Consider the following 16,844-nt stretch of genomic DNA (forward strand, 5'->3'; position numbering starts at 1 on the left):
CATTTTGGACATTTTTCATGTTTCTGATTGGCTGGCATTAATTGGCACTCAGCAATTAAACATTGCTCTTCCATAAAGCTGCAGGACTCACAAGAGTCTCACTTAAAAAGAATGGTTAAAACCAAGGACACAGAAGCCAAGACATCCTGACTTTTAGTCCCTAATATGGGACAACCTTTAAAAGCACTAGATCCTACATTTCCCACAATGCAATTCAACAGCTCCTTTCATTGGACCCTAACCTGACTGGTAAATGCCTGTCCTTCAAACTCCACACCCCTACTTTGTAACTCAGTTTTTTTTTGTAATAAATTTGCCATATCCAAGCCCAATTCGAAAAAATACAATAATAACCCTGATGTCATCATTATTTAGAAGACTTTGGGAAGTTCCTCGAGAGCCAAAGAACACATTAAGTCACTGTTTGCACAGGCTGAGTAGTAATCCTCATGACAAAGAGGGAACCGATCATAGATTCTTTTGTATTTTTAGAAATGTTACTGTTAGAGCAGCTTAGATTATTAAAGACAAAGATATAAACATACAAAAAATACTCATCAAATAATGAGCAAAAAAAAACCTATACAATACTTAACAATATACAATACTTATAAACAATAACTTAAATTAAAAGTGGGAGTTTTGTAGATATACACATGTGTGAGGTGGATATAGTGCAAGTAGTGCAGAATTAAATGCAAGGTGCTGTATACTGTAAAGTTGCAATATAGCTTTGGATCAGATCATTTAAAGAAGATGAAAGGTGTATGAGTCCAGGATGAGAGTGTTTGTATAAGTCTTAAATGGCAAGAAGAACCTATAGCGCTCATTGTCACAGCGGAGCTTAAAACAGTCTCTTACTGAAAGGGCTCCGCTCGATCAGGAGGTCGTAAAGAGGAAGTGAGGTGTTTTTCATGATGCACAAGAGCATCCCGCTCCTCCTCCTCCTCCTCACCACCACCACCTCTAACAGCTCCAAGGTAGTTCCCAGAACAAAGCCAGCCTGTTTGATCAGTTCATGCAGTCTATTTTGGTCGCCGGCTCTTAGCCGCTGCCCCAGCACATTGCAGTAAAGAAGACTGTACTTGAGACAACAGACTGGTAAAAGACTTGCAACATCTCGTTGCACAAATTAAAGGAACTGTGATTCGTCAGGAGGCGGAGTCTACTCTGAATACCTAAAAATCTGTACATCATTTGGGAAAAACATGATAGTTGCCGAGGAAAAAAACATTGTGTAGAGCCTGCATCCTATTTTGAAACTATGTGACAGTTCTGCATTACCAGTCACATTCTCATTTCTGCATTCCCAGTCACCCAGTTCCCATTCAGTAATTTTCCATTCACCAATTTTCCATTCACCCTGGTTTTCCCGTTCCTCAGCTTCAGCCAAATCCACTTTATCAAGGTAACTCTGTTCACCTGTTCCTCATTGCTCACTGCCAGTTTATATAGGCCTACCCCAGCCTCACAGACACTCTTTGCCAGATTGTTCTTTGCCACTGATGCAAGTATTTAGGTGTAGGAAAAAAACAACATGGTTGGGCTTAAAATTACTACATTTTTACAGTGCAAATGTGACTTGACGTTGTGAACATGGGACACAAACAAACAGCTGATTGTAAAGTTAAATGGAAACGTAATGTACAGGACACGAACAGCCGTCTCCTGGATGAAAGCCTTGTGTTTGTTGGACCCGTGCACCTCCCCTCTCGTGGGACTGAGAACTGAGGCCTGTACTACGAAGCGAGTTCAACATACCCAGGGTATCTTCTCGTTATCTGGCTTAACTAACCCTAACAAACGAGATCCCGCTAAGCGGTCATACGAAGCTGGTTATCAACTCGGTAAATCAACCCAGGGTTTCTCAGTCTGGCTGTGAGCGCGTTCACATGAACGGGGCGGTGTTTGCAGCATCTGACCAATCACAGACATGGACAAGTCTACTGACTGCAGACAGACAGACAGAGTGGCACATTTTACAAAGAGTAAACTATATTAGACAAATACAAAGTAAACACCCACAGCATACAGCCAGTTGTCCTTCCTGCATTTTTTCAGTTTAAACTGTGTTGTTTTTAGCTAGATTATGACTGTAACTTCTTCATATTTGTGTAATATTACCATACAATCACCGCACAGAGCTCTGATTGGTCAGTAGGAGGTGCCTTCATACGAGTTGATCTCTTATCTGGAACATAACCTGCCCTGGAGCAGGTTAGCTGTTCAGCATCAGTTACCATGGTGCTCTACCCCAGTAAGAAGTGATCCACCTTCGTAGGATGGAAAACCCTGAGTTAACCCTGAAGTTACCTCGCTTACGCCAAATCCTGCTTCGTAGTACAGGCCTCTGGCTGCGCGTGCTTTCCAGAGACGGAGGCAAGCTTTGCGCGTCACGGGAATATCCTTAATGACGCCGACAGCAGAAACAGCTTATCAGTCGTGTGAAGGAAGTTCTATTGTGCGTAAAAATGTGAATTGAAACATGGCTGATTGATGTCTCTATCCGACAATGAGTGGAGAGCTTTTGTTCCCATAGGCCAAACTGCTCCAGAGTTGAAGGGCAAGGGAGGCAGGAGTCAGAGAAACAGGAAAATTAAATGAATCATTATTACGTTAATATCACCAACCTGGTTCCAGCCATAATATTGTTGCAGTATTGTTTCCTTTAGGCCAGCAGCTTTCAAAGACTGTGGGCCTCCCCTCTGACAAAGCTTGGGAAAAGGTGCCTTCTCACCCCCCTGAACTATCTTTTTGACTAAATCTCACACACTTAGGCTGTTCTATGTGTTCTTCTTTTGATAACTAATATAATATTTTTTTCACTTCCATTCACTGAGCCTCTCCTGAAACAGTTTTGAACCTCCACTTGGGAGGCTCAAATCCCACTTTGAAAACCTCTATGGATTGTGGATAATCAGTATCAGTATCAGAGCTTTATTGTTCCTGTAGGGGAAATTTGATTTACAGTAGAGGGCAAAAACACAACATACAAGAGGACGTGGGACATTAATCATAACAGTTACAGCAAACAACCAGATAAAAAAAGATATATCTGTTCGCTAAAAGTATCAAACCATTGGAATGGTAGCCGGTATGCGTGCTGCTAAGCAGTGCAGGCAAGGTTCAGTGCAGGTTAAGCGCATTTATTGCACTTGGAAGAAAGGAAAATGTCAACCTATTGCTTTTTTATCCTGGGGGATCAGTATCTCTGCCCCAGAGAAGAAGGAATTCCTCTGAGAGTGGGTGGTTAGAGCCGGCTAAGATCAACCATGCCTTTCGTAACACTTGTCTGTCATAGAACTGTCAAGGAAAGCTGCTGTGTGCCAATGATTTTGCAGTCTATTTTTGTTTTGCACTGCGAGGTTCCCATACCAAGAAATCAAACAAAAGGTTAGAATTTAGTCATCATCATGAATCACAACATGAATGTTTTTCTCACTTTGCTCCACCTCTCTTTGTTACTTATTCAACTGTATCTCATAGTCATGGAGTTCTTTACTACCAGTAACTCTCTTTTTTCCTTCACACCTATTCTTTTACATGCAAGAAACTTTTACTGAAACCTGTCTGTCAGGTTCCAAATGCAGACAAAGCTCTGGATGTATGTATGTGATGCTTTCAGATGTGATAAGAAAGGTAGTACAACCTGTTCAACGTCAACATAGATGTAGATTTAGTGAGGGGGGACGGGACATCTAGCTTTGGATGACGTGATACAGTGTTTCCCATAAGATTTTGTGGACTATGAAGGCATGGTCCACCAGAAGAAAATTTTGGAATGGGAACGGATGGGTTGCCGACATCCCCCGCAGACTGACAGTCCGACCCGGTTGACCGCGAGCCACCTTCACCCCTGGCCTTTCCAAGCAGACCTAAAGCCGGTTCACCGGAGAATTGCGCAGACCCCACCCATTGAGAAGTGTAAAAATATGTTCGCCTCATTCTGAAACTGTGGCGGGCTGGATGTCCAGCTGTGTGTCGGATCACTTTGATTTCATTTGAATTAGGCTACACAAGGCTTTCATCCAGGAGACCGCTGTTCATGTCCTGTGCGCTACGTTTCACTTTACAATCGGCTGTTCGTCCGTGTCCTGTGTTCACAATGTGAAGTCTCATTTGCACTGTAAAAACGTAGTAATTTTAAGCCCAACTGTGTTGTTTTTTCCTAAACCTAACCAAGTGCTTTTGCTGCCTAATCCTAAACAAGTTGTTTTATTTAATTCACAACATTTACTGTAACCAAAAAGTTACGGCGAGGGGTCTGACAAAGCACCTATGGCGAGTTGGGATGAGAACGTGTTGCAAAACCGGCAAAATCAAGTAGACAGGTGAATCAGCTCTCAGAAACAGATTCAGACAGTGACGACAAATCCATTAAAGGCCTGTCATTACATGACAATAATGACATAAACTCTGTGCAAACCGATGATGACAGTTACTAAAAGGAAGGATATTACACTGTGACAGTTAGCTGTCATAAATCCACCTCCTTGACCTCCATGACCCCAGAGGACGAAGGCTGCAAACTGGGGAGAATATTCAAGTATCTGCATTCTCTCCATCCACTCCATTAACACACAGGTGCGTCACCAGCCTTCAGCCCTCTCCGACGCCAGCTCCCCATAAACGGAAGACTGGTCCAAAGGGGGGCCAACATGGAGTGGGCTAAGCCGGTAATGGGTTCGCCCGTGATGACAGACATCACGTCCTTGTTATATTTCCTTCTATTGAAATTGTTCATATTGTGTTTCACTTTTGTTATGCTTTTGCACCGTGTTGTATCTTGCTTTTTGTTTTTTTACCAATGCTTCTTGTTTTTTTGCACTATATATCCCCTTTGTTGCTGTACACTGCAAATTTCCCCACTGTGGGACTAATAAAGGAATACCTTATCTTATCTTATCCTATGACAGTCATGTCACTGCGTTCCATTCCTCCCCTCTCTCGTGTGGAGACCGGAAAGGAAGAACACTGAAATGACCTCATCTTAGGCTCGGTCATTTCAGTGTTCTTCCTTTCCAGTCTCCACACGAGAGAAGGGAGGAATGGAACGCAGTGATGTGACGTCTGTTGATGAGCGCATCATCTCTGGCTGGGCCATCGTGCTGCACCCCCTTTTTACCCACGTATGGGTAGATGAGGGAAAAACAGACACAGGAGTACTGCCTCCCCCAGGGTCACTCTGGACTGAACAGTATTTCTCCTCGAGGTTATGCCGACAGACCTCTCACACACAACCCGGTGAAATCACCGCAACGACGGCCAAACCTCATGTCAGACAGCTTGTCAGTAACGTTATTTAAAGCCGCCACACCGGGTGAGGGGTGTTTTCTGACAGCCTCAAGTTGGATATAGCCTCATGAATAGACACAGCCTTATTCCGCCGGTTCTGTCCGCTAGCGTGATCGCACCTGGCTTGGCTGCGCTTTAAGTGCACTAATGGTACGTGTCCACAGCCTCCGTCCTTTCCGCGCTTCCCATTCATTGTCTATGTATGCAGCGGTGGGATTCAAGAGATGGCGCGTCACTTTGGCCGCACCTCATTAGCATAAAGTTGATGTCTAGGCTAATTTATGCAAATCAGGGGCATCCGCCACGACTCGCCGTCTCTGGAAACTCCCGAGAAACTTTGAAACTAATCGATCTAAAATAAAGACAGATTTAGCAACTGCATGGCTTATTTCTCGCATAAAACGTTTTCAGAAACACATTTCGGTGAACTATGTTCGTGATATAAGAGAAGAAAGTTTCCAAACGAGCCGCCATGTTGGTTCTGGTTTGAAAGCTGGGAGCAGTAGAGTTCATCCAATCAGGTGACTAGTGTCTATAGTGGCAGCCCATCAAGCGTCCAATGCTGGGAAGCGAGGCGATCCTTCGCGATAAAAAACGCCCCTGTGGACATGTACCACAATGCATGTTGGAGATTCACGCGGCTAATGTAGCCTCGAGCCGCCAATCTCAAACTGAGATGAGGAGCGGGCTGTAAAGGTCTGGTAAGAAAACAAATATATATATTCCCTAAACAGAGATTTAGGGTATGGGCAGAGAAAGGAAACTTCCTCCCCAAGCCCAAAGATAAAAAATTATGCTTAGTTGGGGTCAAAAGTGCATGCTACACCTCCAAGGTTTGATCACTTCAAAGTTGTCTTATTAAATCAACATTATTTAATTTCCCACTCTCCGATTGCCAAAGAAAGAGACAGAGGGAGACTGGCTTTCAGTAGGTTTTGTGTCACTGGTGGAGGCGGGTGGAGGGGGCAAAAGAAGAATGAGAGAGCAAAAAGGGAGGGTTGAACCCTTTGTATTAGCACAGTAAATCTGTCCGCGTACGTGACATTTCCCTCTGCAGACGCGAGACGTGAACTTGAGGTTGAGCCCTTGTAAATGAGTGGCATAAAATTTCCTTTCTTTCAAAGCGTTGTGAAATGCAATTAACCAACGCTTCCTCCGCATCATTATGAGTGATGTACTGTAATTCATGACTGTGTAAACTGTAACTGTAAATTACTGTAAATCTCTTTCAGATGAACAAGCCCAGATTTAAAGGGGGAAATATCATGCTCACTTTTCAGGTTTCTACTTGTATTTTGGGTTTCTACTAGAACCTGTTCACATTCGCAGTCGGTATCTTTGAGCAAACATGATATGTCACTATATCCTGACAGTAGTGCATGAGACAGATAAAAAAAAAAAAAATCATGTTTCTCTGTGTCCTCCTAATGGCCTTTTGTATGATTTCAACGTGCCCGAGGGAAAACAACCAATCAGAGCAGAGGACTCTCTGAGCAGCTGTCAGTCACTGCTTGGGAAACTTGTGAACTCTGATCAAACTATAGGAGGAACTGATCAAATATGACTCGAGATGCTGTTACTGTAATGCCTATTTCTCACCTCAAATGTTTCCAGAAACATCTTGTATGGTGTACTGTTTGTACATTTAATTTTTAATGTTTCCAGGCAGCCCACAAAACTGACTGGGTAGTCTTATTTCACAGTTTGTGAGTTGGTACTCCAGATAACCCAAATGTATGTGCACAAGCACTGAACAAGTGAGTATTTTCATGATGTGTCCCCTGGGAATCTAATCACTGATCCTGATCACTAGATTTCACCTGCCACCCACACTTTTGGAAAGCTCCACTCCTTGTGTGTAGGCTGGCCAAGACAGTTAAGACAACAGTGTTACAGTACATGTGAGATGAAAGCCAATGCATGGCAAGTGCAGTTGCAGGGTGTGTTAGTAAATTTTCAAATTATTTTAATCTATCTCAGCTATAATGCAATACATATACTGTATTTGCATCTCTTCTTGTTCGTCACTATCCTGTAAAGCTCTCTGTGTGTTTTAAAAAAATTAAGTTGTTTTGACATGAGTTATGATGACTTCCTTACAGTGTACCACTCATTTCCTTGGTACAGGATCAATGGCACCTGGTCTCATCGAAACCCAAACAGATACCAACACCCAAACAGCTATTGGGTTTCAGTGTAGGAAATCTTACCATATCACCTTCTTATCTGTACAGTCCTGGAATAGTCACTTATATTTGAACAAAAACGGCAATGGCAGTTGGGTATCTTTTATTTTATTTTTTTAGCTGTCTTTACATTAAATGGGCACTGCACCACATGGAGTTTACTCGTCATGGGGAATGCTATACTCAACCTGTAAAAATAGGTGTATAATGTGCCCCGTAGCTCTGAAGGGTTATTTTAGATTATTTCAGAACTTAACACTTGTAACAGAAAGCCTGTGTTATGAACTTGAGACGCTATTGCAGTACATGATGGGTATTGCATGATCTACGGTTTTTGGAGCTTGACTAAATGTCAGGATATCTCAGCCTCTGCTGCATTGATTTAGACAGTCCTTTTATGAATTTGAGCCCCGTAGTACAACGTTAAGTCGCTGGAGTAGCCCTTAAAGCTGCAGTGGGTAGAAATGGAGGTGGTTTTATAACGCAGTCACTATATCCTGACAGTAGTACATGAGACAGGTAATCTGAAAAAAAAAATCATGTGCCTCTGTGTCCTCCGGTGATATAATGGCATCTGCAAGATTTCCCAGACCGTAGGGAAAACAACCAATCAGAGCTGAGTTGGAGTCTGCCGTCCAGCTATCATCTATGAGAGCCACGAGTCAATCACTTGCAAACTCCGATCAAACGGTCAAACTAGGCAGCGCTGATCAAATATGAATCAATATTCTGTTACGTTTATGCCTATTTCACGCCTCAAATGTTTTCAGAAACATCTTGTAGTGTACTGTTTAGCTGTAAAATGAGAAAGTTTGTGACCCGGCAGCCATGTTGAGATCTGTTGAGGAAATACCAAGCCACCAACCGGAGCACAGCCAATAGGAACGCTCAATAGAAACGCTTTCTCTGAAATGACCTGTGATTGGTCAAAGTCTCCCGTCACGGGCTAGATTTTTTAAAGCCTGATAACAGAGCCATGAGGATGAGAAGAAGAAGTCTAGTTATTATGGAATTTCTGCCTACTGAAGCTTTAAGTAAATGTGATACATGTGCATACCAAATTCTGTACATCTAGATGAAATGTACCATGAGGGCTGCACACACCCGAGCACAAGAACCATATCAGACAACACATTTTAGCACTTTTAACACATATGCCAAGTTTAGTTTGTTTTGAAGTAGCCCCTCAAAAACAACTTCCTGTTTCATGGCAAAGAATGCGTCGCCGCAGACACGGCGTTCCTTCTTTCAATTTTTGCGATCAAGTTTGAGGGTGATCTGGTTAACTTGCAAAGAGTAGTACGGCAAAGTATAGCAGCTGAAACTTCCTGTTGCCACTATGGTGCCGTTATGAGTATGATACAAAAGTGGCCAGAAGATGTCAACACCGAAAACTCACAATCTTCACAATAAAGCATCATTGAGGTCGCAAAGGCGTTTCTGACCAAATTCAAATGGATCTGCTTCATCTCCGAGGAGGAAGTTGTAAAAGTTTCCAGTCAGTGGCACTATGACTCATTCACATAAACGGAGGAAGGGAAATAACTCTGGATAATTGGCTATTAGTGCATTTTACAACTTTTAGGACATAATGATTTAAATAAGGGCTATCCAAGTGTTCATACTGGGGAGTTGATTCACCTAAAAAAAATGTCTGCTGAGTTACAGATGTCTCTTTCCCAATGTAAGTCTATGGGAAAAAGTCTTTTAGGGGCCCAATGGCATCACGTGACGGACACAGAAGTTGTAGTAGCACCGTTTCGCCTGACACTGACCCAGAGTTGCTGCATTAGAACCTCTCAAACCACCCTAATAATAGCATAATGACTTCATCACTGTTCACTGCCAAATCTTCCAGTCAGTGCTTTGCTTTTTGTGGAACTAAAGAGAATGAAAAGAAGGTGTGTTTTGAGAAGTTTCTATGGTCATGTTGATACTCTTCTTTGCTGTGACTGAATCACTGTTGGCACCCATTATAATTGCATTTCATGGCGCCTATCAAGCCCACAGCGGATGTATATGCGAAACTGATTGATTGTTGGTGAGTACTTTCATGTGGCTTTCCAAAAAGAGTGGGCGATAGCTGACTCACTGCAGCTGCAAGGCCTCGTGACTATTAATTTACATGCTCGGTCTTGTTGTGCCCTTTCAGTTTTGAAAGGACAACAAGGATCATAAGAGTATTATTTCTTTTGCGTGGGATGTTGTGAACTTAAATAAGTGCAGTAAATTCACACTTTTACAGACAAACAGACAGACACAACATAAAGATGAAAACTGAAGTATTTGCATTAAAGATGTATATCCTAAAGAGAACACTTTGTGCTCAAGAAATCTGAAGTGCAGCTATTACGTAACTTCATATTCTGTGAAAACAACATGAACTGTGTTAAAGGTATGGTCCTCAACAGACGGATGATGTGTTAAATGTGACAACAGATTGGACAAAAGGATGTTAGCGATTGTCAAAACTGTAAAGAAAATGTGAAGCGGCTTTATGTCGTTGGTACAGAAGTGCCTGCTTTGATTTGACAGACCGTTGAGTCAGACAAGGCCTCCTGCTTTCAAACAAAGCAATTCACTGTTACATGACAGAGTCAGTGCAAATACACAACATATAGGCTAGCTTATAAAAAAAGGGAAATTAAACAGTTTGGAAATACTGTATTACTGAATGAGTAAAAAAAATTGTCTGGTTAATGTTGTGGCTGATGGAAGCAGGAAATGCGTACTTCGACACGAGCTGACACCATGAAGATACTTTAATAAAGCAAAAATATTCTTACAGGCTCAAAGTCCCAAAGACAGGCAGGTACAGCAGAAAGGTGACAGGCAAACCAAAACTCCATACAGCAACAAAACAACAGAGACAAACTGACTGACTGAATGGCTTTCAGCCTTGTTGCTAGTAGGCACATTGAACCAGAACAAGGTATTTTGACAGTGTGCTCAAATAATCTAGTCTTAGTTAAGATTCTAGCTTCAGCGTTCTGAACCATTTGAAGACTTTTAGTACTATAGCTGGCTTTAAAAGTTTAAAAAAATACTAATAATGTATGAAAGATGTGGAACATTGTGAGGTTTGAAACAAGTTTTTTCGCTGACAGTATGATTAAGTAGAGAAAAGCATGTGTGTGTCTCTGTGTGTGTCAAACTGCACTAAATAGCTCATCTCAACTAACCTGTCTTTGTTTAGCAACAATCAAAGGTTGCCACGGCGATGGTAAGATAAGATAAGATGGTGAGGTAAAGGTATACAAAAATTATAAAAACAATAATAGAGATATAAAAGATACAGAGTGAATGGGTGAACATAGTGTGTACAGTCCGTCAATAAATAAATGTAGAATGTGCAATAAATAAATGTAATATGTACATATGTGCAGTCAGCAATAAAGTGGTATATAGGATGTATAGTGTAAGTAAGTGTAAAGTGCGCCAGTGGTTAGAGACCAAGAGGGTTTCAGATAGTGCATGTTTAAAGTTCTTAAAGTCCTAATAGTTCTCATATGGGGGTCAGCCTTGGTTGTGGAGCCTGATGGCTACCAGCAAGAAGGATTGACCCAGGCGCTTTGTGTTGTGCCGAGGGGGGATGAGTCTGTGGCTGAAGGTGCTCCTCATCTTGACCAGCTCATCATGGAGGGGGTGGGAGGGGTTATCCAGGATAGCGTCCAGCTTCCTCCTCATCCTGCCCTCTGCCACCACCTCCAGATCGTCCAGCTCAGATCCAACCACAGAGCTGGCTTTCCTCACCAGTCTGTTCAGTCTGTTGGCATCCCTTGTGTTGGTGTTACCCCGCCAACATACCAGAGCAAAGACGAGTACACTGGCTACTACAGACTGGTAAAACATCTGCAGCAGCCTATTACACACATTAAAAGACCTGAGCCTCCTCAGGAAGAACAGTTTGCTCTGTCCCGTCCTGTAGAGGGCCTCGGTGTTATCAGTCCAGTCCAGTTTACTGTTGATATGTACTCCCAGAAACTTGTAGGTGTCCACCACCTCCACCTCCTCCCCTTGGATGGTGATGGGAGTTGGGGGCCTCTTGCTCCGCCGGAAGTCCACCACCAGCTCCTTGGTCTTTCCAATGTTGAGCTGGAGGTGATTGTTATCACACCACCCTATGAAGTTCTCCACCAAAGCTCTGTACTCCTCCTCGTTGTCATCCGTGATGCAGCTGACGATGGAGGAGTCATCGGAGAACTTCTGTAGGTGGCACGTACCCGAGTTGAAGCGGAAGTCGGATGTGTAGGTGAAGAAGGTTGCCCAGCTCTGGAAGACCTCCTGCATCGTCCCGGTGACCAATGAGGGACACCCCAGCACCCCCAATGACTACAGGCCAGTTGCTCTGACGTCACACGGTGATGGTACACACGGTGATGGTACCTGCTAAGTATAGTTTATTGGGCACTGGTGGCCTTAAGGTTACAGAAGCGAGGTTGTGATCGGAAGGTCGTAGGTTCAATCCCCCGGACGGGCAGGATAAATCTGGGTGGGTAAAGTGAAAAAGCAGCACTTGCCCCTCCATAATTATACCACCACTGAGGTGCCCTTGAGCAAGGCCCTCAACCCAAAACCGCTACAGTGGAGGTGTTCAGTGGCCAACAGATCAGACTGTGGTTGTACTGGGCAACCTCCAAGTGTGAATGTGATCAGGGCATTCCTTAATCTCCCCTGAATAAATAAAGGTAAAAAAAAGTCACACAGGAAATTGAATTGAATTTAAGCTGAGGCGCACCTCTCATACCTCTGCTTCCTAGCCGAAAAAAACGCAATTCCTATCGCCTAAATTCTTTACGTGAGGATTTAGGACCCTCTGATGAACAAATTGTGGTACATTTGTGTGTGTAGTGTCCAAAATGTGAGCATGGTAGCAGGATAGGAAACTGGTACTGTTTGCTGTCTCAATTAACATGAGTGCCTATGGGGGGCAGTTGCTTGGAATTCCTGTCACTTTCATGCTGTTATAGTCAAATGTGTATCCACCTTATTCCTAGCCCCCATGATGCCTTGAGTGAATTGTGTCCCTAACTTCCGGCGCGTCGTGTCACTGAATCGTTTTCTATGGTGAAAGTACGCTAATCCTCTCTTCTAGAGTGATTGTATTAATACATCTAGTAAAACATGTGGTAACACCACCTATTACAGCTCAAACGGGATCCTGTGATCATAGCTCTCTGCCTTCTACTGTGGAGGGATGGAGCCTCAGATAACCTCCACTTGCATATTTAAGCTAGCTACTTTATTGACTCCACTGCTACAGACGGTGAAGAGATGAACAATCTGAAAAAGCTCTAAGGCAGATCAATACTTCCACAGTAACAAGGTTTGGGTTTATATGCACAGATAACTGTACTGAAACTATCTATCTGTAGTCTGATGCTGCCCTGCATAAACTGTCTTACATTATAAACTGTACAGAAAACAGTAAAAGTTACTGGCTGTCATTAAACAGATGCTATAATGCTGAGTCCTCCCTACACATGAAAGCATAGCTGATGTCCTCCCTAGACACGAAATCATAGCTGATATCCTCCTTCACACGAAATCATAGCTGATGTCCTCCCTAGACACGAAATCATAGCTGATATCCTCCTTCACACGAAATCATAGCTGATATCCTCCCTAGACACGAAATCATAGCTGATATCCTCCCTAGACACGAAATCATAGCTGATATCCTCCTTCACACGAAATCATAGCTGATATCCTCCTTCACACGAAATCATAGCTGATATCCTCCTTCACACGAAATCATAGCTGATATCCTCCTTCACACGAAATCATAGCTGATATCCTCCCTAGACACGAAATCATAGCTGATATCCTCCTTCACACGAAATCATAGCTGATATCCTCCTTCACACGAAATCATAGCTGATATCCTCCTTCACACGAAATCATAGCTGATGTCCTCCCTAGACACGAAATCATAGCTGATATCCTCCTTCACATGAAATCATAGCTGATGTCCTCCTACACATGACATCATAGCTGATGTCCTCCCTACACATGACATCATAGCTGATGTTCTCCCTACACATGACATCATAGCTGATGTCCTCCCTACACATGAAATCATAGCTGATGTTCTCCCTACACATGACATCATAGCTGATGTCCTCCCTACACATGAAATCATAGCTGATGTCCTCCTACACATGAAAGCATAGCTGATGTCCTCCTTCACATGAAAGCATAGCTGATGTCCTCCTACACATGAAATCATAGCTGATGTCCTCCTTCACATGAAATCATAGCTGATGTCCTCCTACACATGAAATCATAGCTGATGTCCTCCTTCACATGAAATCATAGCTGATGTCCTCCTTCACATGAAATCATAGCTGATATCCTCCCTACACATGAAATCATAGCTGATATCCTCCCTACACATGAAATCATAGCTGATGTCCTCCCTACACATGAAATCATAGCTGATGTCCTCCTACACATGAAATCAAAGCTGATGTCCTCCTACACATGAAATCAAAGCTGATGTCCTCCTTCACATGAAATCATAGCTAGAGCAGCAAAAATGTACATTTCAACTTATTGTATGCTTCTCACAGTACTGTAGTCTGTATGAAATGATTATTCTGCTATCACACGTTGTTAAATATATTACCCTTAGTGGAATAAAATGCTTTCAAAACGTCATTTTTAACCTCAATGGTGCTCACTGACTGCTTGGCGCTGCAGCAGCAACTCTGTCACCACAGACGCTGTTTGCACGTTATCCTGCGCCCAATATTGATGTTGCATCAGTGTTATTTAATAAAAGGTCAATAAAGTTAACGTTTATTACATCAACTGAATATTTTGACGGTTACATTTTTAATTAATCGCCGTTGAAATCATGTTATGCGCTCTGTACTGCACACCGTTAGGCTTAATGATCTTCCTACTCAGGCGTTACTTTTCACCACTTTTCTCAAAAACTCTTGGTCCAAAAGACATCAGTCAAAGTGTAGCTCTGCAGGGGGATGATATTGGGATATTCCTCTGGAGAATGAGCACACAAGCTTGTCTGGCTCTTAACAACAGAGGAGTGCTGCCTGGCGTGGCGCTTACGGGCGTAAAGTGTACGGAACATCGTACCACAGCTCCGCAATGACATTTTAGAAAATGTAAATTCAACGTTAGTTAAATATCTGTTAAAAATAAAGGTAAATTACTTTTCAAAAGAAGCACTGTTGGTGGTTAGCCACTATGGTTAGCCTATGGGACTAACTAGCTTACTGCTACTTCCACTACCTCACCGGAAGTTACGGACATAATCGTTTCTACAGTAACGCCCCTGAGAATAAAGCGAATAAGTCCGTTTGATTCCATTCCATTTGATGCGACCAACGCCAGATTTCCTCTATTTTAAGTTTAAGATATTTATTTTTTTCAGAAGATTTTAAAGCTCCTCTCCACTTTAAGCAATGCAATACACACCCAAACCCAGAAAGGGTCTGAAGAAACTGTAAAAGATATCAAAAAGCTGAATACAAGTTTAATAGTTTGAGTCTTGTAACCCGTTTAAAGTTTAAATGAAGTCTGTATAGCTGAATGTATTGAAATAGTAGATAGCATTTTGGCCAATGACCTCTTTTGCTCTCCACATGGACTGTGTACCTAGATGCAACCAAAACCCGCGCTCAAAAGTGATTAATATTAATACTCAGACTACAAACGGAAACCAGAAAGCAGAACCCAGACCCGTCGCCTACAGATTCTGCATTCATATATTGGCACACCAATTGAACAATGACTCTATAAATACCACCATATTCTAGAGAAATAGAGATCAGGATGTGAAGATTACATAGTTGCATTTGGAAGCTATTTAGAAGAACCGCACCTTAAGGCACTTCTGCATTGGCTTCAGCTTTCGACCACGGTGGTTTGTTATAAATGGTGTATATGCAGGAACTGGGAAAAAGTAATTGAATTCAAATAAATCTTACTTTTTATTAAATCCCATACATTTCATTCATTCAGCATGGTTAAGGAACAGGCAATACATATTTTGACAAAAATATATAATAATAATACAAGATGAGGTAAACAGAATCACAACAGTATAAGTAAAAAAAAAAAAAAAATTGAAAATAACAATTCCTCGCAAATCTGTGAAATGAGCACAAGAGTAGAGAGCAGGACAGGTGACGTGGATTACATTCATCTGCCAACAAGAATTATTATTAGATCTCATTCTCTCCTCTCATTGACTGCAGGTATAAGAAACCTATTTGCTTGAGTCTCAGGTTAATCTCACTTCTCTGCTGGCAGATTTTTTGCATGATCAAACATTGTGCTCATTTCACAAAAAATCACAAAGCTGGTTAAAAAAACAAAAGACAAAGTGCATGCATGTACATATACTGGATGTGAGAGAGCACATTAGTTTTTTGGTGCAGCAGTTCTCACATAAACAGACTTCGCTACATCTTATAATCGTATAACACACACACGCACGTCCAGCAGGACAGGCTACTAGCTGTAGCACATGCAGCACTAAGACTGAAGACACTTTGAAGTATTAACAGACAAAAACAGCAACAGACAGGAACGTCGTTAATTAAAAAAAACATTAATGTCAAACAAAAAAATCACACAAACACGCACATGGTTAAAAGGAGTTGCAGTCTTGCATGCTGTGATGTGGTGTACATTAAGTCTCTGTGGACATTTTGTTGTGAAGAGCACATTCTCTGGTTTGCAGCAGATGGCCTTAGCGGTTCCTTCCCATCATCTTAAGGCAGTTAGGACAGGATGTTCATGTTTATTTGCTGCACATGTGTTCATATTGTTCAAAGGGACATCTTCAGTGGCGTGGAAGCCGTGAGAGGCAAAAAAAAGCCCATTTGGGAAAATCTAATCAAAACAAAGGAATGACATGAATCAATCAAGTAAAGCTGCTGCTAGTAATATTCCATCAAACTGTCCACAAAATGTTATTGTCGCTCTACATAACACACTCTTTCCATTAGCAGTTAAGGCAAATCTGCTTCCCAAGAGGTGAGGATGATAGGACGATAAAACGTCCGTGAAAAACTTTATTTGCTGTTTTATAGTTATTGTTCGTCAGTAAGTTAACGGTTGTCATATTTAATGTTTTCGTCGAGGATAAAAAAAAAAGAGGATACAACACACAAGAAATGCAATTCTGTTCACGACGTATTGGAAGAAAGGGGAAGAACAGAACACATTTCTGAAGCAAAACTAGGGATGCAGTCACATCTTTCATTTTTACTTAAAGATTTAAATAAACTTGGTGATTACAGGAACTCTCAATATAAAGGCGCGTCTGTCATGAGGTGGTCACAGTGATCCGTTGTCTGTTTGCACACTGTTGTATTCACTTCTTCTTCA

This window comes from Sebastes umbrosus, chromosome 8, assembly GCF_015220745.1.
Source record: "Sebastes umbrosus isolate fSebUmb1 chromosome 8, fSebUmb1.pri, whole genome shotgun sequence".
Taxonomy (NCBI): domain Eukaryota; kingdom Metazoa; phylum Chordata; class Actinopteri; order Perciformes; family Sebastidae; genus Sebastes; species Sebastes umbrosus.